Source organism: Lycorma delicatula, chromosome 8 (assembly GCF_047948215.1).
Source record: "Lycorma delicatula isolate Av1 chromosome 8, ASM4794821v1, whole genome shotgun sequence".
Classification (NCBI taxonomy): domain Eukaryota; kingdom Metazoa; phylum Arthropoda; class Insecta; order Hemiptera; family Fulgoridae; genus Lycorma; species Lycorma delicatula.
This window is the reverse complement of record NC_134462.1, coordinates 3,446,125-3,474,035: the sequence shown is the minus strand read 5'-3', so window position 1 is coordinate 3,474,035 and position 27,911 is coordinate 3,446,125. Positions and strand designations below refer to the sequence as shown.

Genomic DNA, 27,911 nt, shown 5'->3' with positions numbered 1-27,911 from the left:
CGAATGCATCAATTCTCTTCCGGTCTTCCACCTTGATAGTCATGTATCAGCGCCATACATGACTACTGGGAACACTAGTACTGTATTTTTCCATTATACAACAATAAAAATAACCAATGTTAGGAAAGTATAACAATTTTTTTCGTACGTTTTGATTGATATCTTCCGATTGGATTAATTTAATTTTATTAAATGTAGACGCAAAACATAGCGAGGTCAGTCGTAGATTGGCTCGGTAATAAAGAATCTAATATTTTAGATTGGACCCACCAAGCTCGGATGTTAATCCCATAAAAGATTTATAATCCTACTAAAAGCTTCTGCTTACGTGGAGCAACCCAATGTAGATTAACATTTTTTTTTTTTGTTTTTTACTAAGAAAATCAGCGAGCGATGTTATTCCGAAGCGAATCTTTGAGGTTATTAAAACTAAGAGCTTATTAATAATCCTCCTGACGTAGTAGTTGCCAATTTATTATTATTTTATTTTTTTAATGAAAATTGTCGTTTGCAATACAATTTGGAAGCAGGAATATCATTACTAAAAGTATGGGTGATAAATTCTCCTTTAATTAATATTTTTATTTAAAAATAAAATAACAATTTTGGGAATAAAGTATTACCCGACGTGCTTATTTTAGTACTGGTGTTTGTTTTTTTATCGCATAGTTCCTTAATTCTGCTTTGCTCAAGCGTTCATTCACTAATCGATGCGCAGATCGTATTATTTCTACGATTTGCAGATGACACTTTTCCTTATAGTTTTACTTTGTCGTAGGCTATTACGTAATAATATTCATTATCTTCTTTTTTTTGTCTTATTTTTGCTGCAATCTAATTTTATTAAGACTATAGATAAATAGAACTATGTAATAAAGTTTTATTACCTGATCTAAGTTACTACTATGGCAAGGAAAATTTTATACTACGGTATAATAATTAAAATTAATGATGTATGATTGTATTTTCAGGAAACTTATTTTTATTTATAGATAATAAAATAAAATATGTAATAAAATAATTTATTTTATTTAGTTTCGTTCGTTTATATTTTCGTATCAGTTTACGTAGTGCGGTCTTTGCCGACCTCACTCCCTTTTCATATGCGTCTCTTTATTGGGTTTCATATTTGTTATGCACCGTGCCAACATGTGTATCAAATGTGGACTATCCGTTGGTTTTTTCATCTTAGGTCGTAATAATATTACATTCCAAGTACATAGATTGATTGATTCAGGTTTTTTGTAACTGCAATATTTATTTGTGTTTACGAAATGTGAACCACGATATCAATTTTTATAAGTATAGTATTGGATCTAGGATAGTTTGGAATAGCCTTGTGTTTTTTTTTAACAAAGATATTTTGAAGGTTTTTTTAAAATAATTTTCGTTCCCTTTTGTACATTTTTTCGTTTTTTTTTTTTTTTTTGTTCTTAACTAATAAAAGGTGAATACCCGATTAAAATAACGAAAAAAAGTTTTTGTAAATATTTATGGTAAAATTTTTAGAGTGTGCAGTATCTTTAAAAATCCAAATGTTTCACCCTATTTTTCATATAGAATTTATTTAAATCTGTTTGCTTTAATTCTTATTCAGTTTAATTTTTAATTGTGTTCTACTATTTCATGAGTCTATTACAAAGACGAGGATGTATAAATGAAAACTTTTTCTATAGACCTTGTTCCATTGAAAGGTTTTATTAAAATTCATTCTACGAATAAATAACGTGCTAATAAGTTTTCTAATAATATTTATAATTATTGCAAATTTTATAATTTCAATTTTTTGTAAGTTTTTTGGCGCTTGCAAAAACTATTTTTATTTTTTTTTTCATTTAAAAAGGAGTAGAGATTCTTATAGAATATTCTAAGTTATACATATTTTAGATAATGATTGATTATGTTGTTAAAAAAGTACGTGATGCAAGTGTCATTAGTTTTAGTCAAGCTTTGCTTATTTGTGTAAACATACGATTACAGATAACGAAAAGTTAATCTGCTTCCATAAATGTAAAGTTATACGCGTAGGTCGATTGGGCTTATGTTATCTTCAAATATTACTTTAACATGCTGATTTCATTTATTCAAATTTGTAACAACTTCTTTTTAAAAATTGTATGTATTTTTTGTATAATTATAAAAAGTATTCGGCTCATTAGAGGCGGTGTATAATAATTCATTTTTTGTAATAGAAAAGGGTTATATTAATTTGTATTCCTTATCGAGCTGAATCAAGACTACACTATGACACCCCGTTTGAGAGTATCTGCCAAAAACTCTAAACACAAGAATGAAAAAACCCACAAGAAAACCACAAACGGGAGTTAATTACAGTAATGGTTAAGCTTCTTGTGAAAGATCGCGACTTTTCGTTTACTAAACGAAAATACACTAATATAACATCACAACCGCTTTGTTATGCATTATTCTTTATTCGAAGGCTATTTTCAATATTAAATATTCATTAATAAATTAACACTTAATATAATCCACCTTACCAGCACGTTGATATGTACTCTAGATCTTTCGGCTTACTTGGAAGCCATCATCAGGAGTTAAAATTAATAGATTTAAAGTCAAAAGTTTAAAAAATCATGGTTAAAATTTTAAAATAGTCATGACTGTCCCGGTCCTACTAGTATACTCATATTCATTTAATATATCAGCGGTACCATGTTTGAAAAATTAAATATTCATTAATTGACACTTTTACATGTATTTACTCTTTTCTCATCAAGCAAAATGAAACCGCCAATTTTATTCTTCTAACACAGAAAGCAGACGTACGTTTCTTTTATATTTCGTCAGATGGCGCAGGCTACAATCATATATTTAACTCTTTTTCTCTTTTGTTTTTTTTGTCTTCAGTCATTTGACTGGTTTGATGCAGCTCTATCTAGTGCTAGTCGTTTCATTTCAGTATAACCTCTACATCCTACATCCCTAACAATTTGTTTTACATATTCCAAACGTGGCCTGCCTACACAATTTTTCCCTTCTACCTGTCCTTCCAATATTAAAGCGACTATTCCAGGATGCCTTAGTATGTGGCCTATAAGTCTGTCTCTTCTTTTAACTATATTTTTCCAAATATTTTTCTGCTTATTTCTTCATCTATTTACCGCAATACCTCTTCATTTGTCACTTTATCCACCCATCTGATTTTTAACATTCTCCTAAAGCACCGCATTTCAAAAGCTTCTAATCTTTTCTTCTCAGATACTCTGATCGTCCAAGTTTCACTTCCATATAAAACGACACTCCAAACGTACACTTTCAAAAATATTTTCCTGACATTTAAATTAATTTTTGATGTAAACAAATTATATTTCTTACTGAAGGCTCGTTTAGCTTGTGCTAAACGGCATTTTATATCGCTCCTGCTTCGTCCATCTTTAGTAATTCTACTTCCCAAATAACAAAATTCTTCTACCTCCGTAATCTTTTCTCCTCCTATTTTCACATTCAGCGGTCCATCTTTGTTATTTCTACTACATTTCATTACTTTTGTTTTGTTGTTATTTTCACGCGATAGTTCTTGCGTAGTACTTCATCTATGCCGTTCATTGTTTCTTCTAAATCTTTTTACTGTCGGCTAGAATTACTATATCATCAGCAAATCTTTTTCTCATAAAACAAATTACATAATGGCATATAGACGCCATTTTTCATTTCATCAAATAGTAAAAGATAAAAAAAAAGAGTAAATATCATTTTACTCGTATGTTACTCTTTAGAGTAACTCATTTTTACCTTTCAGGTAGGTAGGGTTCAGTTTCTTCGTTCTTAGAAAGTCATTCAGTCTTGTTTGAGACTTGGCTAGATGCGTTTTGTTGTGAGTCCATGTTAGTAGTACACCGCTGGGAATGTCGCTTGTGGAATTCGCATCGGTGGCATCCTGGCCGAGGCTTGACTGAAAATTGTCATTGCCGCGATACTGAAGTTGATCTTCGGTAAAGCCCGATCTTCGGTGTCGTAGCGACCGAAACCGTCACATGGAGGGTGTCTCCCCCTGTGGGGTCAGATAGCAAAAGATATCAGGGTTCAGAAAATAATAGGACGTGTTTCTAAAGGTTATTTAAATAAACTGTTAAATAAATTATACATATAAATATAATAGAATATGAATATAATATAATAATTATTAACAAAAGTAATTGTAATTTTTGTGTACTAAAACGAATGGTAAAAACAGTAAAAGTATGGTTGAATTACCATCAGCTACTTCACGATAAGGTAATTTCCAGTTAAATGGAAATAATACACATAAATAAATGTTTCCGCCGGGAAAACGGTGTTTACGGCTTTGAAAACAAAAGTTTTCTTGTTGATATCGTTAGACAAACGACGTTCATTGTTGGAAGAGTGTATAAAATCGACAACTACAATCTAAACATAATTTTTATGCGCTCTCAAAATCTTCTAAAATAAAATTTAAATTAAATTATGCAAAAACTTGATAAAAATATAAAAATTCACTCTCCACGGGGCTGGCTGCCTTTTTATACGTTCATCTATCGAGGAGTATCTGTTGTTGTCTTATACGTTATTAAACATTATTTTTCTTCTTTGGTTGTAAGAATCCAAATACAGACTATTGTGTTTGTGCGTAATTTTTGGAGTCGTAAATAGCTATTTAGATCTGTGACTACCAAACTGTGCGCCGCGGCGCCCCGGGAGCTGCGGCCTTTTCACAGGGGCGCCGCGAAATATTGTAAAAGCTTCATAATTAATTGAACCAAGACATTTACTTTATTAACATTAAATTAATAATTATAAGTAAAATAATAATGAAAATGAACGAGTTTTATTTATTTCTGTCTCTTACGAGTAGTCGTACTTTTAATGGAAAAATTTAATTGAAAAAGGACGCCGCGACTCGGAAAAGTTTCGAGACCATTGATTTAGAGTAACATTATTTTGATATTTATTATTTTGTAATTGAAAAAACTCCGAGGCGACTGATTTTTTGTAATTTTTTTCAATTTTTTGCACCGCTCAATTTATTAAATATTTTTTATGCGTTTGAATCAAAGAATTGTGTTTTAGAGAAGTTTAAGAACAGCAAATAGTATTCAGTTTCTTTATTTATTAATTTTTTTCGGATTCGGGGCAAACAACTGGTTTTTTTAGGGATACCTTCACACTGTAACTGTTTGTCGGGGTTTTGTATTATTCACCATTTTTTAATCATTCTGTTTTTGTTGGTATTTTCTAAAAACAATTGTTTTTTGAGCTTCTTTTCAACTGAAAATAGTTTTTTTTTTAGGGGGTCGATAAGGAGATTCACTAAACTATTACAAGGAAATTTTTTCCGATTGTTGTGATATCATTTACATTTCGGCGGGCTTGACATATAGGTGTACAACAACGTATTCGGTTATAACAAGCATTGGATGTTGTTATTCTTGAAAATTACAACATTTTTGGGAGCGACTTTTTTTTTTGTATCATGTCGACTACACCGTTTAGCGGCTAAGGAATCTTGCCAATAGACACTTAAAAGAATTCTAGTTTGAACGATCCTCATCAACCCTTTAATTGAAATATTTTTAAAAATTAAAGGTAAAATGGTCAATTTGATTATTTTTTTTTTTCTTGTAGGTTTTTTTTTTTTTTTTTAGTATACTCGTGAAACCCCGTATTATGGAGTCATGTTATACGTAGCTACGCAAGTATATTATTATTGTGATCACTTAAACTTTAGACAAATATGTAAAAATAAGTATAGTAGAACTAATTGTAATATTTGATCTCTTTTTAAATATTTGTTGGTGTTGTTGGTTAATTATGACATATTTTCATAACAATTGCAAAAATTATGTTTGGTACTATTTGTTAGTATTCTTTAAACAATATCATTTCCGGAATAAAATAAAATATTGTAAAACAAACTACAACAGAAATAATTAAATTTTTAAATAGGTTTGGTTATAAATACTTTTAGTAATATCTATTGATCTATTGTATTCTTGCTATTTCTATTTTGAATACTTGAATTTCTTTCAATTAAAATAACATTTTTATTTGTTAGAAATAAAATCATTAAAATTAAAACTTATTTGGGGACTCTCCCCTACAAATGATAATTTAGTAATGTTATAATTTTGATGATTTATAAATTATTTGTCTCCTAATGGAATGGAATGGAATGCAAAGTTGGTGGGAGTTTATAGATTCTCCCTACGGATCGCAGAACCTGGACAGAGTCCCTTGCTGCTGGTTGATTCAATCGGGCGTGTTTTTAAAAGGTTTATTTTAAGTGACGGGTCTAATTTTTCAAGTTTTGTCTTATTTAATATTTAGTATTTTTAAGGACGGATTTAATTGCATTCCAATCCGTTGTTAAACCGGCGTTATCGATCCCATTTTATGGGCCGACCGCAGAAGGCTAGGCTTATGCAACCTGTCCTCCCGACGTAATTCCCCTTCAGACCGTCCACTGAAGTCCTTTCGGTGCTAACGCTTCATAGGCTAGCAGGAATACGCCAAAACGGGGCACTAACTATATGGAGGGAGCAATGCGCGCCCTTCTCCGGAGGAGTCGCAATTGCTGGTTTAAGTTAATTTACATGTAAGTTCTTCATGGCTGCCTTTCAGAACGCATCTCTGCTGGGCTCTTTTCCGGACTCCAGTCCGTGATGTTGGGACGAGTAGAGGGTCTTCCTTCTTCTTCATCTTCTTCTTCTTCCGATGACCTCTTCATTCTTCTTCTTCTTTGACCTGCATTTTCCGAGAATTGGTAGTAACCGAAGTTACATACCATTAACCTTAGTATTCCCGAGGCCCCGAAGGGCTGAACGGGGGAAAGTGCAGGTTTCTTCTTTCTTCCATGCTGTCAGTGGCTGCTGGGCAGATGGCTGCTCAGCTCGTTCCCTCATTCTTCTTTCTTGGAAGGAAAGGAAATAGGAAACTTACAAATTGGTGATACCTATTCGCGATCGCGGTTTTGGGGCGGCGATTGTCTTTTCAGAAGCAAACAGAAGTTCTTTACTCTACATAATATTAATCTCCAGACACACGTGTATCCGGGAAGGGGTTGGAGAGACCGCGTGGCCGCAGTGAAGAAACCATTTGTTTATTGTGGTGGCTGTGGTCTCCTAATGAATTTCCGAGTTTTATACCGTTTATTTTTCTACACTAGAAATAATTTAGTTAGGCCGGTTGTGACATAGCTTTCGAAAAATTAACTCTTATTAACTAACTTAATTTTACATTGTAAATTAACTAGTTCAACTTATATACCGAAAACAACAGGTAAATAATGATATAAAAATATCATCGTAATCTTAATGTCGTTTTACTCAACCTGTAGCACCAAAGTTGCGATAGGAGTTCCTTAGCAATTTGTAACGGACACGACCGGTCAATTTATTTAATTTCAGTTATACGTCTCGCCACCCTTACGTACAAACCTATTCTTTTGATTTATTTTTACTATACTCATTTTAACTTTGATGAGGTCTGTAAACTTTAAAAACTTGTTCAAATCAAACGATCGTAAATTTATTCCACTATCAATTTTACTTTCCTGGCAAAACAGCTATGTTAAAAGGGAATGTATGTTGATCATATCACGTCTTAGGATCCAACTAGTTCATCTAGACAAAAAAAAAATTACGTACACATGTATATTTGTCCCACTGCTTTTGGCCTTATATTTTAGGATTGACCAACCGATTTTCTTCAAATTTGGCTCAAAAATTACTGTACATGTGATATTAATCATATTAATTTTTTTTTCATAATTAGTTAAGGGAATGAACGCGTCTTCCCAAATCAGCTGATTTGGAAGTCGTGAGTTCAGCGTTCAAGTCCTAGTAAAGCCAGTTATTTTTACGCGGACTTGAATACTAGATCGTGGATATCGGTGTTCTTTGGCGGTTGGGTTTCAATTAACCACACATCTCAGGAACGGTCGAACTGAGAATGTACAAGACTACACTTCATTTACACTCATATATATCATCCTCATTCATCCTCTGAAGTATTATCTAAACGGTAGTTACCGGAGGCTAAACAGGAAAAAGAAAAAAGAAAAAGTTAAGGGGATGGGGAATAATGGGAAAACCCCAAATTTGATTTTCTTCAGGAGCGTTTTAGGGAATTCTTTATTAAAGCAAAATTTTTATGTACTGTTCATACATAATTAATCGAAAAATAACAGTTTTCAAAAAATTAACCTGTAGCTCTTCAAATTGAATTTTTTTGCTCAGTCTCCCTTAGCTTTAAATACTTTTCGAAACTTTTATGAAAATTTATACTTCATATTAAAAAATGCCATCAAGAAATGCCCTAAGACTTTTTTAAGTTATTGATCCCGGACTTAAATACAGAAAGGTTTTTTGTTTTTTTTTCTTATTTTCTCTATTTAAGGAGATGTTAGATTTATAGTTAAGCTTAACCTATATATGATAATTTTTAGAAAAATAGTTATTAAAGTTTATTCCCTACCTCTAAAAATTATATGTATTGTTTTTTTTCTTAAGTTTTATTTTTAATAGACCGGAAAGTTATGCAGTACTTAGTCAGCTTTTTTACTTCCTTGTATGAAGTAAAGGAAATTTTGTGATCGCGAAAAATTTCAGTTTCCTTATTTCAACGGAAATATTCATTTTGACCATCCCTGAATCCATTTTGACTAATTTCAGCGTGATGTATGTATGTACGTACGTACGTGTGTACATACTTCAAAAACGATTAGCCGTAGGATGTTGTAATTTTGGATTTGGGACTATTGTAACATTTAGTTGTGCACCTCCTCTTTTGATTCCAATCGACTGAACCAGAAGTGTCCAAAAAAATCCAAAATCATTTGGATTTTGTACTTTTTCTAACTGCAGCAATAAGTTTTCATCGAGAGCTTTTCAACGATATATCATAAGTAATACATATTTTTATCGGTTCCAGAGTTATAACCAGATAAAATTTTAATTAATGAAATATTTGGATGTTAGGGGAAGGCACATCGGTTCGAATTAGACTTCGTTTATTTTTTAACATTTTTTTTAAATTTAAATATATTAATTTATTAACAGTTATTAACCTCTCATTGTAAAAAAGGTTTTACGATGAATAATTCAATATTTAAAAAAAAATTATTAAAAAGAAAAATGAAAAAATATTAGAAGATTTTAATAAAATAATATTTATGTACTCTTCATTTAAAAAAAAATGTGAATTTTTTTAATTTATTTAAAAAGTAGGCGTTCAAGGAAGTCGTGTGTTGTCCACATCAGGTTATTTTTATTAATCTTAGCAATTTCACAGTACCTTAGTAAGATTTATTTTTATGAAAAATGGAAGAAAATCTAAACAAAGGTCAATTTTTTTTTATTAAGTGGATCTTTTTAACCTAATTGTATAAAATAAAATCTTATATAAATTTACCTCTTATGTCCGTTTTGAGCCTTGTTAAAAATTCTAAATATATTTCTGAATAACTGCCATTTAATCATGATCCTTATCCGTTTTGGATGAACAATTGTGTCTAGTTAACGGTGTGTTTTAAGTCAGAATTATTTCACGTATGTTTTGGGTGGAACGGAATATTTTTAGTTAGTGAAAGGAATTTTTTTAATTATTCCGCGTTTGTTGTTCTTTTTGAACACAGTAAAACGTAAGTTTTTATTAGTTATTTCTTGACAACGTAGAAATTACATATAAATTAGCAAAAAGATTTGTGCTTATAGTTACTAATGGAGGTATACCAAAGCAAATAAATGATTAATGAAAAAAAACAATCATGGTTGTATTTCCAAACAGTGTTTATTCCTTTTAGTATACAAATAATGTAAGACACCCATCTATGTAACTCAAGACCAGATTAAAAAATGTTTCGTTATATAATCTTTAAGCCGATGTTTCAAAATAATTGTTTTTTTTTTTTTTTTATTCGGTAATGTCGTATATAATTATTACTAATTTAATTAATATATGTTACTAAATATTACAGTGATAACTTTTTGAACTCTTATTATAAAATCATAATGACAGTTTTACTGATTAAGTTGTAATACAATTTTTTATGCTAAATTTGATTTAGTTGTATGTAATGCAGTTTTTTTATTATTCATTTCTAATCTGTTTCACTTACAATCCCTATTCAAAAAATAATAAAGCATTTGTATTTTTCATGTAGTTATAAATTTATTAAATATGACATTCTGTTGAAATACTGCATTTTGTTGTTTTTTTTTTTTTTTGGCTGTTCATTTGAGATAATTATTTTTATTATCATCTATTATTAAAATATGTAGATTTATATAAAGAATAATATTTTTACTCTTAATTTTTATTAAGCCTCTTTTCATTGGTAATGATCAATTGACTCCATTGTTAATTTAAATATTCAAATTTATTATTGCGTAGGAAGATTTCCTTGCATAATATAACCTCTGTCTGATATTTTATTAACCTATTAATAATTGCTCATCTTGTTAAGAGATCACATGTCATGTCAATTAAATTTGTTAATTTTTACTTTTTTTACAGATTTAATGGATTAAGTGCATTTTACCCGTAATCAAAATTGTGCTGAATTACATTTTATAATTTACTTTTCTATCACTTGATTGAACTTCGTTTCGTGTTAGAATAAAATTTACAAAAATATACTGCTTAACGTGAAATTTATGTTAATCTTATGTTTACCAAACTTTAAGATTTGATTCGTCGGGTCCTAAAAGTAAATCATCATTAGATGTATAGACTTTTTTTTTAAATAGGAATATTAAGATAAGAGAAAATTAGGACTCTTTATTCATTTCGTTTCGTATTTTAAAACGTATTTTTTTTCAAATACAAGTAAATTACTTAATTTTGCCGAAAAATGCCATACACTTCAGACCCTTTAGCTACCTTTCAATGAAATTTAAAAATTTTAACTTCTGGGGAAAATAATAATTTATTTGAAGGCTGACATCAGTGGCGGCGGTTCACGTATTGGCACTGTGGAATTGCAGCACCCCCTATTTCCACTTGATATCGATAACATTTAATATAATGAGTGCTTTTCTCTTTATACTTATACAATATGTAATCCTTAATAGCCATCCCCTAGTTTATGAAAACGATACAGAAATCTTGTATGGAACCAGCGGCGTGGTGTTTGGCTGTGTACGCATGCGCATATAGGAAGCTGCACGCGAGGCTGCGAGTGAGAGAGTGCTGTCGGTCTCGCAGTGCCGACCCTATAGTGCCGGTGGAAGGTGGTTTTTTAAACAGAAAATTGAAAAAAAGCAGAAATTGTTTTTTTATTCCGCGTGTGTATGGAACGTTCCTTGTTAATTCCCTTTTTTAGTTTAGTCGATGGAAGGAATATTAAAACGGTTTAGTTGGTTTTTCAATAGTGATCAGAAAATGGCGGAAAGCAAGGGCTCTTTGAGTGCCAAATCTATCCAAAAACATGCTGGAAGGGTGAAAGAGAAGGTAATTAGTAAAAACTAATTATGTATTTGTTTCTGTGTACATAGAAATTTAGGTTAAGCACCGTTGGACTATAGTGTTTTTAAGCGGACATTTTATTAAGTTATTATCTAATAATACTAAAAAATATTATCTGTATTGACATTTTATTATTTATTCGGTTAAACCGAATACTGGTTTTAAGCACAATGTGCTTAAAAACCGGTGTACCATATCCTTGAACGGAATAAAATGTAGAATTAGATTATCCTGCTTCCAGTTATTCTATTTGATTCATTTTTTGGTTCTTTTATTTACAGAAAACTTTAACCAAGGCCTTCAAAAGGCCCAGAAAAAATTTTTCTGGAGCAGCACCCCCACTAATTTTAGCCACGAGTCGTCACTGGCTGACATTCTAAAAATAAAAAATATCATTATAATTTTCATTCAAATCGGTTTGGCTTGTTTTTTACCTCCTTGTATTAAGTAAAGGAAGTATTGGATCGCGAAAAAATTCGGTTACCAAATTTCAACGGAAATATCCATATTGACTATCCCTGAACCCATTTTGACTAGTTTCGGGGTGACGCCTGCACGTATGTATGTATCTTGCATAACTCAAAAACGATTATCTGTAGGATGTTGACATTTTTGATTTAGGACTTTAGTATCTCTAGTATCTCTATTTGTCACCTCCCCTTTTGATTATAATCGATTGAACCAAAAGTGTCCAAAAAACCCAAAATCCAAAACACTTTGAACTTATTGTTAACTGCAGTAATAAGTTCTGATTGATAGCTTTTCAACGATATATCATAAGTGGTTCTTATTTTCATCGGTTCTAAAGTTATAGCTAAATGAAATTTTAATTAATGACATATTTGGATTTTAGGGGAAAGTATATCGGTTCGAATCAGACTTCATCTCCTTTTTTGAAACTTTTTTTTTAACTTTAAATATATTGATTTATAAATAATTATTAACCTCTTATTGTAAAAAAATGTACGATGAATAATAATTCAATAATAACAAAAAGCATATGAAAAAATATCTAAAGTTTTTAATGAAATAAAATTTTATGCACTTTTCATTTTAAAAAAAATGTGTAAATGTAATTTAATATGCGTACAAAGGAGGTTATGTGTTACCCGCATCAGAATTTTTTTAATTAATAGACGTCCAATCGGTCAGGAAAAGGGAAAATAATTAATCAATTTCTCAAACATGGTTACCGCTGATATATTAATAAATTATTAAATATTATGAAAAAGTATAAATCCACCTTACCAGCAATTAATTTTAAAATTCTCAAGATCTTTGAGTCGTTATACAACCTTCAGGAGATTAAAATATCATAATAAATAAAATTAAAATATTAACCGGTCATGACTGATAGCTAGTTATCAGTATCAAATTAATACTGCAGTCGGTAGTCATGATCGGTTAATATTTTTATTTCATTAATATTTTATTTTTTATTTTTATCTCCTGAAGGTGGTATAACGACTGAAAGATCTTGAGAATTTAATTTCAAAATTAATTACCGGTTAGGTGGATTTATATTTTTTAATAATATTGAAGAAACTTATTAAATAGGTATTAATGTTGTAAGAAACTTATAAAATGATGAAAAATATTTATAGTAAAGTGCTGCAGTTCTATTGTATTATCGATTAATTCATTGTTAGTTTTTTTTAGGTAATTACTTGATGCCGGTCCCCGTACCGTAAGTGGTAGTGTCTTGGCGTTACATCCGAAAGTTTCGGATTTGATCCCGGTCAGGCGCATGGCATTTTCTCACGCTCCAAAATTGTCATTTCATCTCATCCTCTGAAAGTAATTACTTAGAGGGTGAAATAAATTTTTATTTGGACCTGGTCTTTTCTCGGGCTGTATTTCTGTCATTCAAATCCATTAGTTTGAATTTTTCGACTTTTAAAAATAATTTCAAAAATACTAAAACGTGGGCTATTAGATCGGTTTCACTGAAATTTAGTTATGCTGAAGTAGTGTATTTGAAGTTACGCTTGTGAAAATTTGAGTGTCGATTTAAGATCAATTAAAGATCGACAACAGACGGTGCAACCTCAATTTGAGGATATTGACTTTGAATCGATGTATTTTTCATACTGTGGCTTTTCCCGTGAGTTACAGTGGTGAGCGAGTGTAAATTTGATACTTGTGTGTAAGATCTAATCGTTAATCGAACTTAAATGTGTTGTACTCTGAAAATCAGTGCGTTTCTGACTACAGAATAGTTAGGGCGTTGGAAACGAAAAATCAGTCTTATTTTAAAAGAAGCAGATAAAAATCTGATCTGGACACCCCATGACTTCCGTGTACGCCTATTAAGTTACATATACACAATTTTTGCCGCACTTCATTTAAACTTATTTCATTTGAAAGTGAGATACGATCCTCCAATTCTTTAATAAAGTGGATAATTACGCAATTTCCTTGTGGTGGACACCACATTTCATCACATTTTTTTATGGGTCGAAAATTTAAACACTTATTAGCGGCTATTAAATAAGAAATTTTCATTAACTTAAAAATATTAAATCCTAAAATTTGTCCGACCTACGGGATATAATTACGTTGAACTGCTTACAATTCAAAAGTACAGATTTTTCTAAGATATCACTCAAATTTATTACCATTTCTAACGATCAATGCTATGTAAAAATCAAAGTCATTAATCCATAGAGATATAAACATTCCGACTATTAAAAAGGAAATTAACCTTTTTTTTTACAAGTTATATATTGCGTTTGGAGTCGCACTGTATGTGTAATTTGTATGTATATATATGTATAATTTGTATATGTCCTGTATGTGGATTACTGTCCCCCAATTCGACGATTGTAACGGCACTGCAGATCTCTTCTAATAATTCTCACACGTACATCTTGCATTTTATCATCTTTCGAAGCCCGCATCACGAATTCTGATAACTGTACAATGAAGTTTATCTATATTATATACGGTTCATATCATTGGCATGGTTCACTAATATTATTAATCCATTCTTTAGTTAAAAGAACATGTCTTTTTATATAACTGACAATATTCCTGTATAATTTTGGCTTTTCATTAATGTAATTTTTATTTATTACTTATTTCTTCATTCCTGTTAGTAATAAAAATTTTATTGGAGTGGCTTCAGTGAAAATTGAAGTATCTGTGACTCATGAGATCGCAGATCTTTTCAGATAAAATTTAAAAAAAGTCGGAAACGTATTTTTGATAATTGTCATTTTAGGCGTAAGATTGATTTTACAAGCTTGTTCGTATTGTTTACGAGTTAACATTGAAATTAAGCATGTTATTGAACCGTACGGTAAGTCTTGCAGATATCATTTCTTCCGCTCAAAGAACAAAAATTTCTGTAATATAAGTAAAACTGTTTTTAACAAAACTATACTGATATCAAAAAAGGTAAGCCACTACATTTCTATTATCAAAATCTGTTAACAATTTAGAATTTTCTTTAAAAAAACATACAAGTTAAATATATTTAATAGACAGTATATATACAATAATAGATAGTAAACAATGTTTAAGCGTTCCATATAATAAAAAAAAAAAGAAAAATTTGTTACAAAACTCTTACCGGCCCGATTTCGTTTATATGTATACATATCACATTTACACAAATAATACAATTCTTAAGATTATTCGTGGTTTAATAAATGAAATCGGACCGGTAAGTTTTGTAAAAAATTTTTTTTTTTTTTTGGCTGTTATATGAAACGCTTAAACATTGTTTATTATCAATTATTGTATATCTGTTGTCTATTACATATATTTAACATGTATTTTTTTTTTTTTTTTTTAAAGAAAATTCCAAATTAATAACAGATTTTGATAATAGAAATGTAGTGTCTTACCTTTTTTCATATCAATATAGTTTTGTTAAAAACAGTTTTATTTCTATTAGAGAAATTTTTGTTTTTTGAGCGGAAGAAATGATATCTGCGAGACACCGTACGGTTTACAATTTCATTGTTTTTTTTTTATATCACTGGGTTTTGTTAGATTATTCTTTTATTTATTTTATTGAATTACTAATTATTATTTTATGGATTTATTATTAAAATTTATTGCCTTAGAACAAACAATTTTTTTTTTATAGTCATATCATTCACTTCATACCATATTTTTCCTTTTTTAATAAAACTAGGATAATCGAAAATCCGTGATGTAATATTGCACTTATTACTTTGTAAATGCTGGCCTCCGTCGCGCGAGTGGTAGCGTCTCGGCCTTTCATCCGGAGGTCCCGGGTTTGAATTCCGGTCAGGCATGGCATTTTCACACACGCTACAAATCATTCATCTCATCCTCTGAAGCATTCCTAACGGTGGACCCGGACCAATCGAATTTATTTCTGTTTTATTATTTTCTTTTTTAACAACACTAGTATAATCTCTTGTAAATTAATACTTTTTTTTTTATTTAAAGAAGGGGAATTAAAAAAAAAAATTGTTTGATCTTCAGTACTTTCATTTACATAACAGTATTTATTATTAGCTGTAGTATATTTTCTTTTAAATTTTATTATTTCAAGTAGATTATTAAGTTTTTGTCCGCTACCTAGTACTATCAAGTACTGCTATCTATCGGCGCGATTCGTAAAGGTACATTAAAAAATGAATAAAATGACATATTCGAGTCCCGCGGTTCATCAAATGGAAAAAAAAGTTGTGTAACAAAATTCGAGGTATTTTTTTGAAAGTATATTTTTATTATTAATCTAATTTAACTAAAATGTAATGTTTTCACGCTTATTTTTTACGATTTTCATTTCACTGTTAGATTGGGTCATGTTTATAAATGTAAACTTAGTTCGTTGACTTCGTCGCCTCTTACACACGAATTTCTAACGAACTCCGTGATTTAGTAAAGATTTTTTTTTAATTTTTCGGTTTGTTTATGCATTTTTTACACGCATTCAGTATAATTTTCAGTTAAAACAGGAATTTTATTTTATTTTTTTAATTTGATTAATTAAATTAGTTTTTAAATTATCCCTTTATCTTTTGTTAACATTAAAGAAAGAAGAATTATTTATAGTACATTTTTTTATTATAATTACTTGTTATGTAATAAGAGTATTTTATATATATATATGTATGTAAAGCTAGCAAAATCTAGAATTCAGCATATTAACTAGAGTTTTACAATACAAGTACATCTGTAACATAATAATTTATCTATATTATTACAAGTCATGAATAGCTGATTGACCTGTAGCAGTTCGACGAGTTTTGCTGTTACAAAGAAGTCTTTCATAAACCCGTATTATTCCGATATTATAACATCATGTTAGCGTTCATGTTTCATGTTGTTTTGTAATTATGGTGACGATGTAATAAAATCGATAACGCGTGCGTAATAAAAAGAGAATGCATACAAGCAGTGGTGGCTCGTAGCTAAAATTAACGGGGGTGCTGCTCCAGAAAATCTTTTTCTGGGCCTTTTCAAAGCCACGGTGTAAGTTTTCTGTAAAATAAAAGAACCGGAAATATGAATCAAATAGAATAGCTGGAAGCAGGATTATAATCTAATTCTACACTTGTATCGCATTTCAAGAATGTGCTACACGGTTTACGGTTTGATTAAAAACCGCATTAATCAAACCGTATTCGGTTTAACCGAATAAATAACTATTAGATAATAACTTAATAAAATGTCCACTTAAAAACAAATACGCCAACGGTGCTTAATTTAAACTTCTATGTGCACAGAAACAAATATGTAATTAGTTTTTACTAATTATATTCTCTTTCGCCCTTCCAGCGTGTTTTTGGACAGATTTGGCAATCAAAGAACCCTTGCTTCCGCCATTTTCTGATTACTACTGAAAAACCGACTAAACCGCTTTAATAGTCCTTCCATGACTGAACTAAAAAAAGGGATCGAACAAGGAACATTCCATTTTCTACCTTTTCTGTTTCTGTTTAAAAAAAACTACCTTCCACCAGCACGCCAGGGTCGGTACTGCGAGAGCGACAGCGCTCTCTCTCTCTCTCCCTCGCAGCCTCGCGTGCAGCTTATTTCTTATGTGCGCATGCGCACAACAGCCAAACATCACGCCGCTGGAACTGTGAAGCGCTCAGTTCCATACAAAGATTTTTGTATCTTTTTCGTAAACTGGAAGGGGATGGCTGCTGACATTAAGCTTAAGGATTATATATTGTTCAGGTATAAAGAAAGAATTAAAGAAAAAAGAACTCATTATATTAAATGTTATCGATAATATCAAGTGGAAATAGGGAGTGCTGCAGTTCCACAGTGCCTATACGCGAGCCACCACTGCTTAAAGATAAACTTGAAACCTTTGAGAATACAATTTACTCGTGTAACTAACTCATCATTGTAAATATATTATTTACAATCAAATTATCTTATTCGACATCAATTACTATATTTCTGATGTGATTTATGTACGGTTATTTAATTTATTGTACTGTATTTAATATTCATAAATAGAATATTTTTAATAATATTTTAATTCATGTGTATAATTGATTATTTTTTATGTTTATTTATAGGTGTTAATAAAGAACGCTTAATTAGATTTTCAACTGTTAACATAAAAAAAATTATATTTACCAAATGCTCTTACCTCAAAACGACCTACTTTTTCGTTTTTGATCACCGCATTCCCAAGCGTCCGTGAAGGTCAATTTAAATATTTTTAATTGAAAGAGAAAATTATGAAATATAATTTTAATAAAGGCTGAAAAAAAAAAAATATATATATATTAATGTAAAAACCTTCCGCCTACGACAACCTTGACCGAAATGACGGTCGTTCAATATTTTTCGCACCTAATTCCAAATGTGTCACAACACTGTCCCTCAACTAGTTTTCTCATACCGAAAAACAGATATTTTTGAGGTAAAAGCGTTTGGTAATTTTTTTTGTGCTTTACTGTGAATTTGTTTTAAGAGGTATTGTAGGCCACTTTTAAAACTACTGTAAAAAAACTTACAACAACGTTGTTATACTTTTCTGGCATTGGTTATATATTCTTTTATCCTAGTGGAAAAATAATTCATGCAAAGAGTTTAAAAATTCAAAAAATTTATATTTATTTTTTTCTGCCCTCCCAAACCCAAAATCACCCCCGAGAAATTTTTGTTGATTTGTCTACGTTTACTATGTTACATGGATGAACTTTTAAAACAATACACAGAAAAATGTACTACCAATAAAAAGTTAACCAGATATTTCGTTTTTCTGGGTGGGGTGAATTATGATGAAATTTTATTGTAATAGTCATATTAAAATTTAAATAAACCAATAAAATTTTATCGGCTCCCCCACTTCCAATATGCTCCCCAAAATATTTTTTGTGTCACTTACACCGTTACTGTGCTTAGGAATAAATAAAAAAATATTTCGGGAAGGGGAATAATTTGAGGGTAAAGTTTTTTACTTCCTTGTACGAAGTAAAGTATTTCGGTTTTCAGATTTCAACGGAAATATCCATTTTGACCATCCCTGAATCCCTTTTGACTAGTTTCGGAGTGACGTCTGTAGGTACGAATGTACCTCGCATAACTAAAAAATGATTAGCCGTAGGATGTTGAAATTTTGAATTTAAGACTGTTGTAACATCTAATTGTGCACCTCCCCTTTTGATTGCAATCGACTGGACCAAAAGCGTCCTAAAAAGTCCAAAATTAAAAAAAAATTGAATTTTGGATTTTGTCTTAACCGGAGTAATAAGACACTGAAAACTTTTCAACGATATATCTTAAGTGGTACTTAATTTTCATCGGTTCCAGAGTTATAGCTAACTAAAATTTTAATTAATGAAATATTTGGATGTTATGGGAAGGCACATCGGTTTGAATCCGACTTAATTCCCTTTTTTATTTTTAACTTCCTTTTTAATTTAATGTATTTAAATCACTGAAATATAGAAATACTGGAATGGGCACTGCCTATGTCCAACGTGAGCGGAAAACAAGCGTGAGACAGATAGATTTAGAGGTATAGTTTTCATTGTTGCACAGTGCAGCGCATGCGCATTGTACCTAACGTACCGTCCCTTCAGAAAGTGATTCCATAAAACTTAATTGTATTTAATATTAAGTGATAAAATCTCATAATTCTATTTAATTAATAGAAAAATTTCAACGCTTATGATTATTAAATAAATGTTGAGTTAATCATTGTATCATACAAATGTTTTTATAAAAACTTTCTACAATAACTTGAATTATGAAAGATAACTTGTGATTTGTGATGAGAGAGATCGTCACAAACATTTTGAACGGACTGTAGACAAAGAGAGGTATACCTCTAAATCAGCTATCTTTGTTGGCAAGGATTTCTAACGCTAGTGCCCGTTCCAGTATTTCTATATTTCAGTGATTTAAATGTTCTACCTGGTAGATTGGGGGTATGATGATCTCATTCAGAAAAATAGTTCGTTTGGAGATAGAAGCTACTATTAACACATGAATATATTTTTTAATATGGATAACTATATAAATTTTATTATTCAGACTAACAAGACGAACATTACAGATTATTTTTCTTTAAAAATAACTATTCCGGACTGAAATAGCTTTTACTTGAAAAGCGATTGATAATTGGAAAACTGTTGGTCCAAAATTCCCCAAACTAGATAAGAATTTTTAAAATAAGAATCGATTATTAGAGAATCAATAGAGGTTATATTTTTTATGTTAGTTTTTGTGCTTTTCACATAAATGTAAAATAAGTAGTCGAAAAAATTACATTTTTTAGATTTTTGATACGAATTTTAGTAATTGAATTTCAAGTTAACAAGAAAAAAAAAAGATAAAATTAAAACGGGAAATAAAATCGATTTTATTTACAATTACTTATTAAGTTTCTTTGGTGGTTGGGTTTCAATTAAACACACATCTCAGAAATGGTCGACTTGAGACTGTACAAGATTACACTTCATTTACATTGGTACATATCCTCTCAAGTAATACCTTACGGTGATTCCCAAGGCTAAACAGAAAAAAGAAAAATAGTTTATTAAGTTTCAAAATTAACATCAAAGATGTGACACTACTGGCGTAGAGAATCAAAATTCAAAAAACTTTTGAATTGTATATTTTTGAAATATTTTTTTTTATGTTTATGCTTTTATTTACTTCCTTTTGATACATTTCAGTAAAAGATTTTTTCAAAATAAAAAAAAAAGTGGGAAAAGTATTTTTAAAATTTCCTCGCTGGTTCCTATTCTAGTAGAGTCCGGGAAGTAAAATAGCAGGAAGAAAAGATGAATTCAGCTTCAGAAAGAGATAGAATCAGGTATCTAATTATTACAAATTTATTAAAATTTTATGCAGAGGGTATTTTAAATCGCGTTATTTAATGAATTCTTTAATAGGCTTGAGACGCTTAAAGCTGTTAATTTGTTTTAAATTTTAAGATAAACATTAGTTTTGTTTTTTTGTAAAATCAAATACAGAAACAGTGTATGCAGTATGTTCAAGAATGTCGTGCTTTTTTGATATAGAATTTCATTCCGTTTTTATAAAATACTGTCATGCTTTGTTTTTTTTGTCTCTAAATGCAGGTTTTAGTCGTGTTTTTCTTTTTATTATTCGTTCGATATAATTTTATACATTAAATCACACATTTATATTATTTATTAAGAATTATTTTGACGAACACGGGTTGTAAAGTTAGAAATAATCAATTAGATGATTATCATAGATACTCGTATAATACGTAACTATAATTTACTGAATGTAACAAACAATTTTTGATAATCCGGGTAATAAATGTTGTTACTAGAAATTATTTTATTATTCTTTTTCTTTCCCTGCTTTATAATGTAAGAGTAAGTACGCTAAACGGGTAAAATTCTACACAACCGGGTTTTTGAATATTTTGATGTTTTATAACCCCGTCTAACAAAAGAACACAATTTTTACGTTGAAACATTTTCGAAGTACGTAAAGTAGATATTTTTTTTTTGTCTTCAGTCATTTGACTGGTTTGATGCAGCTCTATCTAGTGCTAGTCGTTTCATTTCAGTATAACCTCTACATCCTACATCCCTAACAATTTGTTTTACATATTCCAAACGTGGCCTGCCCATACAATTTTTTCCTTCTACCTGTCCTTCCAATATTAAAGCGACTATTCCAGGATGCCTTAGTATGTGGCCTATAAGTCTGTCTCTTCTTTTAACTATATTTTTCCAAACGCTTCTTTCTTCATCTATTTGCCGCAATACCTCTTCATTTGTCACTTTATCCACCCATCTGATTTTTAACATTCTCCTGTAGCACCGCATTTCAAAAGCTTCTAATCTTTTCTTCTCAGATACTCCGATTGTCCAAGTTTCACTTCCATATAAAGCGACGCTCCAAACATATACTTTCAAAACTCTTTTTTTGACATTTAAATTAATTTTTGATGTAAACAAATTATATTTCTTACTGAAGGCTCGTTTCGCTTGTGCTATTCGGCATGTTATATCGCTCCTGCTTCGTCCAACTTTAGTAATTCTACTTCCCAAATAACAAAATTCTTCTACCTCCATAATCTTTTCTCCTCCTATTTTCACATTCAGCGGTCCATCTTTGTTATTTCTACTACATTTCATTACTTTTGTTTTGTTCTTGTTTATTTTCATGCGATAGTTCTTGCGTAGGACTTCATCTGTGCAGTTCATTGTTTCTTCTAAATCCTTTTTACTCCCGGCTAGAATTACTATATCATCAGCAAATCGTAACATCTTTATCTTTTCACCTTGTACTGTTACTCCGAATCTAAATTGCTTTGTTTAATTAAATTAAATTTAATAATTACCTAGATCTTGAATGTATACTTATAAAATTATATATTTCCTTAACGTTTCTATTTTATTTTTTTTTTTTTTACAAGAAAAACTGAAAGTGATAAATTTATTTTTTCATTTTTAAGTTATTTTCTTTTTAAAGAAAAAAATTGAAATTATTTGATAAATTAATTATATGAGTATGTAATTAAGTTTGTAATATTAGTGGATTTTAATTTTTACTTCTTGGTGGAGCGGTAGAGTCTCGGCCTTTCATCCGGAGGCCTCGGGTTCGAATCCCTCCCAGGCATGGCGTTATTCACGCGCAATAAAATTCATTTATAATTTGTTTCATTTTGTTTCTGTAAGATGGCGTAAACCTGCCGTTACTATGTAGATAAACAACAAACAAATATTATATGAAAAAGAAATTGAAGAATATTTGACGAAAGTTTATTTAACTTTAAATAGGTTTAATTTGTTAGAAATATTCAAAATACACAGTACAAAGTACTTTGATGTAAAATATTTGCAATCTTTTATTTTTTCTTAGCTTGACGTCATTTTAATGACTATAGTAATTCGTCGAATACTCTGCGTGTTATTTAGTTTAAACTTTATGCCGACACAAGTGTAGCACTATAAATTGTTTTATTCACGTTTCTCGTTTATAATTTATTATATATTGTGGAAATAATAAAATTTATAATCTTGGTTCTTTATCCGCATCTGCTGTTATCAGTTTTGCACTACGGTAATTATTTGTAGGTAAAATTTAAACGTTTTAATTTTCTCATAACAAATTATTTTTTTTGCATTTAAAAAAAAATATTTTATTAAGTTAAAATGCTTGTTACTTTAATTTTATTTTAAGAATTTATATTGGTTATCAGTATATTACCAAATCTTTAAGCGTAATTTTTGTCTTTTTCGACTTTATATCTGTTCCTATATGAGAAATTGTAAAAGATTTTATACATCATTTACCTTTAAATTACGTAAGAAATTATTTTAATGATTCCTAATTTTTTACTCTTTTATTCTGTAAGTTCTTAAAAAATGAATTTCTCTTTGCTTAAATCTCTCTCGAAGACAAATGCGTGCTTAGTAAAATTAAAAAAAAAAAAAAAAATAGTTTTTTTTACTTTCTTGTTATAGTTTTAGAGCTATGCTACAACAAGGAAATTATGGTATGGGATATCGATTTTTAAAATTTCTTGGCGTTTCATGACTCAGGAATTCTAGAAAAAAGTGAGGGGGTAGTGTTAAATGTTCGTACGTGTAACTTAATAACTTAAATCGATTTTGATGATATTTTGTGCAGGGATTGATGAATACGGGGGCAATTTGTCGGTAAAAATTTGATGTCAATATCTCTAAGGGGTGTTGTAGATAGTTTCTTTAGGGTCAACTTTCTCAAAGTTTTCCAAACATAACCTCACTTTTATTAAGCTGTGTATAAGCGTACAGGTTTATCATTTTTAAAAAAAGTTGTTCTCCAAAATCGATAAAGCTATCTTTTATATTTATTTAATATTTTGTATCAAATTTTTTTTTATCTCTTCCTGGGCATAACAGTAGTGCAAATAACAAAAAGAAAAAAACTTTAATGGCAATACTAGGGGTAGAGGAGCGCATGAAAGTCTAAGTGTAAAAAATATTTTTTAAACTTTTTAGTTTATTTAAACTTTTGATAATATTACAATAAAATTTCATCATAATTCACCCCCCCCCCCCCATCTTTAACTACGAAATCTTGGGTAACTTATTAACAGAAGAGTATTTAAGAATTTATTAAAAAAGTTAATAACAAAGTTGTTATAATTTCTTGGCATTAGTTATTTATTGTTATACAATAATAAAATAATAATAAATGAAAAGTTATAAAAAAATTCGATATTTTTTATTTTGTTCTGCTCCCCTGCCCCCAAAATCACCTACCAAGATAATTTTATGACTTGTCCATGTTAAACAGAAGAAACTAAAAAAATTCCACTGAAAAATGAACAACCCCAAAAAGTTATAAAAAAAATTGGTATTTTTTTAAATTCTGTTCTGCACCCATACTTTTTATGGGTTGTTCATTTTTCAGTAGAATTTTTTTTAGTTCCTTCTATTTAACATATGGACAAATCAAAAAATTTTCTTGGTAGGTGATTTTGGGGGCAGAGGAGCAGAACAAAATAAAAAATATCGAATTTTTTTATAACTTTTCATTTATTATTATTTTATTATTGTATAACAATAAATAACTAATGCCAAGAAATTATAACAACTTTGTTATTAACTTTTTAATAAATTCTTAAATACTCTTCTGTTAATAAATATGTATTTTATAAAAATTAACGATTTGAATTAACAATAAAAATTAAATTTGTTTTATATTTTTATATCCTTGTAATGTTTAATGAACCGCTTTGAGATGTGTTAAAATTTTTATAAAATTATTATTTATATAACATAGCCTGCATATTTCAGATTTATTCCAATATATAAGCTTATCCATGAATAGTCAGACGATCAAATTCTGTCCTATTTATTTATAGATTGAAAGGACACACCTAATTTTACTATTACATAGAGTTACTACATCCGTTTTTATCTGTTATTTGAAATGTTTAAAAGTAGGCTTAGAATAGTATTGTTAGAATAAAATGATGTTACGACTGTCCAATTATTATGTGAAGGACGTACAAGATTATTTTTATTATGATTATTATCTTTTAATTAATATCACCCATTACCTACAATTTAATGATAAATAACAAATAGATTAAAATTAATAGGCTACTTAAATCCTTTAATACTGTATTAAATCGTTGAAGTATTTTTTTATTTTATTTATTTTGTTTTCTTTTAGGATTTAATTTTTAAATCTATCGATATCGATGAAATGGACGAGCTTTCTTGCAGTAATTTTCCGTTATATAGCATAGAAATTTAAAAAGTTATAGATAAGAAACGGTTTTTTTTATAGAATTTAAAACGAAACCTTTTAAAAAGTATTGATTTTTAAGTATGAGTGTGTGTGTGGGTCAAAGAGAGAGTGTATATTATGTATTAAAGAAGAAAGGAAAGAGATATATTTAAAAGAATGGTGAAAACGAAGTACGATTTGACTAATTCATTACTCTGTAGACTAGTTTACGTCTAAGGTTGTTAAATAGCAATAAAAATGAATAAAGCAAATCGAGAAAGATTCTTTATTTTATTTTTACTGTTAAATAAAAAAAAAACCTAATTTTTTATATTCTGTATTCGGGTTTTGAATTATTTTTTGACTGAAATACTCGCCGGCTCAAAAATATGAAAAATAATATTTTACAATTATTAATTACTAATAAAATTAATTCCAGGATTGTATGAACGAGTGTAAACATTCATCTACGCTTAAAATCTTGTACATTATTTAAAGATATCAGGGTCGTTCGGAAAATTCTGGGCCTGATAAAGTGATGGTTCGAGTGTAACTATGACTGTGATGTTTGTGACAAGTATGATCTTCAAATGCCGTACTGTGAAGTTGAGTTTAGTACCCGTATTTGTGGCGATCGAGTAAACAAGTTTTGACGTTAAATTACTTTGTTATAAAAGTTTAACCCCGATGCACATACAAAAAGAGTTATATTTTATTTTAAAGGATTCTTCCCCTTCGTTTTCAACGACAAGAAAGTGAACCGCTGAACGTTTAAACGTATTCGTACGCTTGGGACGTTCAAAAAACGAATAAAATGTTACAAAAAAACTACAATGTCGTATTAAATATTCGCCGACTGAAAGTACGCGAGTTTGGTGAAATAGCAAATAAACTCGATAGACCGTTTCCACTACATTTTATACGATGTTTTGGGTATGAAAAGATTTTGTAAAATGTTCGTTGGTATAGACTGTTTTATCTTCATTTACCCTTCAAAAACGTTTTCATAAAATAAAATTTTAAGAAATAACCAAATAAGATTATAAATTATGGATTTCGTTATCAGAGGTAATGTAAAGAAGAAATTTTTTATAAACATAGATTGGGAAACAAACCTATGAATCGATATATATTTTTTTATAGTTTTTAATTTGCAGTGGTTTTTAAGATAGTTTAATAATTATTAAATTTGTATATAAATAAATTTTTGATTAAATGTTTTCGTTTACTTTACCTTGTAATTTGTTAAAATTAAATGATCAGTACGCAACAGAAAGGAATGAAGAATGCCAGATAAAATGTCAAATGGTAAAAAATAATAAATAGAAATAACTATATTCAAAACATGTTTTGTTTTGTTAAATTAAAACAAATATGACATTTATATAATAAATCTTTTTTTTTTTTGTTACGATTTCATATAAAAAGGAAAAGAAATTACTATAGCTTAAATAATATAGGTTGGCCGTTCGTTACCGTTATAATTCTCTGTTACATTTAAACCAAAACGAATTAAGTGAAATCTGAAATTTACTGAAATAACATGTCAAATCTCAATCTTTCATTATTTTTTTTTTTTTTTGTAACTTTCTTAACCGTTATTTTCAAAGTGAAACGTACACCGCTGTGGAAATAAAGTTGTTTCCAAGTAAGCTTTTAATTAATTATACCTTTAATCTACCGGCCAACCTATACAATTCCTTCTAGATGCATATCTAAGATATCGTGAGTAAAAAAGTAAATGAAATTAAAACAATTATTGTCAATAAATAGTTTGTCCTTTCGTTTAATTGTAAAGTCACCTTATATATATATATATATATATATATATATATATAATGACATTTATTTCTGTAGAATAGTTACGGATGGATATCTTTTATTAATGTGTTGTTAACTTAAAGTATATTTCATTGAATACCACAAACGTCACTTGTTTTTTATGTATTGGCATGTAAATAATTTTTTTTCAATGTGGTGAAGTTTATAACCATTGCATGGTCACTGATCACGAACGTCATTATTTTAAGCTTGATTGAATCTTACGTGACAATATTCTACAATTTTTCTGATGTTACATTACGTTATTATTAGTTAAATACGACGTAATTTTTAACGAGTGTTTACGGTATATGCTCGTGGTATTTATTATTAATTATTATTACTGTATTAATCATCAATTTGTGTGTATTTACTTGCACGCGTTTGTGGTGTGTTCGTTTGAACAATGTTTGTGGTTTTAACAGTCGGTTACCATATTAATTTTATTTGTATTAAAATGCCGATTTTACATCATTAGCAAAATTATTCGTTTACGTACCAATTAATATGATTAATTTCTTTCTTAAACGTTTCATAAAAACTAATATTTTCGTAGTGTGGTAATTTCTTTTGCGAGTGAAGTTTTTACACTTGATTTGTTTGCGAGTTAATCTGTTATTCCTGTAAGTTACACAGTATTTCTGAATTGTGACTTTTTAAAATGGAATTGTTATTCTTCGTGTGTTAATTATTTCGGTGAGTTTTTAATAATAATAATTAATTGTGAATGTATGTGTCTAAGTAAATAATTAAATCGTTTATTCTGATCGATACATAATACATTATACAGATGACGTTATTATAAAATGTGTTAAAAATATAAAACAAAATTGTAAGATAAAAATAAAACAAGTAATGCAATTTAAGTCCACATAGATTATTTAAAATATAAGTGAATAAAATATTCTTTTTAAAGGTAAGTACTTTAAACATTAAAAATTATTACAAAATAATTCACAATTCAAAATCAGGTTTTT

The 27,911-nt window shown here is 29.3% G+C and overlaps 1 protein-coding gene across 4 annotated transcripts in view; it reads left to right on the top strand.

Moving 5' to 3' along the window:
* Positions 1-22,825: 22,825 nt before the first annotated feature.
* LOC142329462 (uncharacterized) overlaps positions 22,826-27,911 on the top strand; it is a 31,425-nt gene continuing 26,339 nt past the window's right edge. Inside the window, exon 1 of one of the 4 annotated variants that reach the window (XM_075374119.1) lies at positions 22,826-22,950. The gene's annotated coding sequence lies outside the window, so the exon portion shown is untranslated. Of the gene's footprint in view, positions 22,965-27,483; positions 27,631-27,911 lie in introns of those variants that run through there. The other 3 variants (XM_075374117.1, XM_075374116.1, XM_075374118.1) reach the window with 3 other exon arrangements.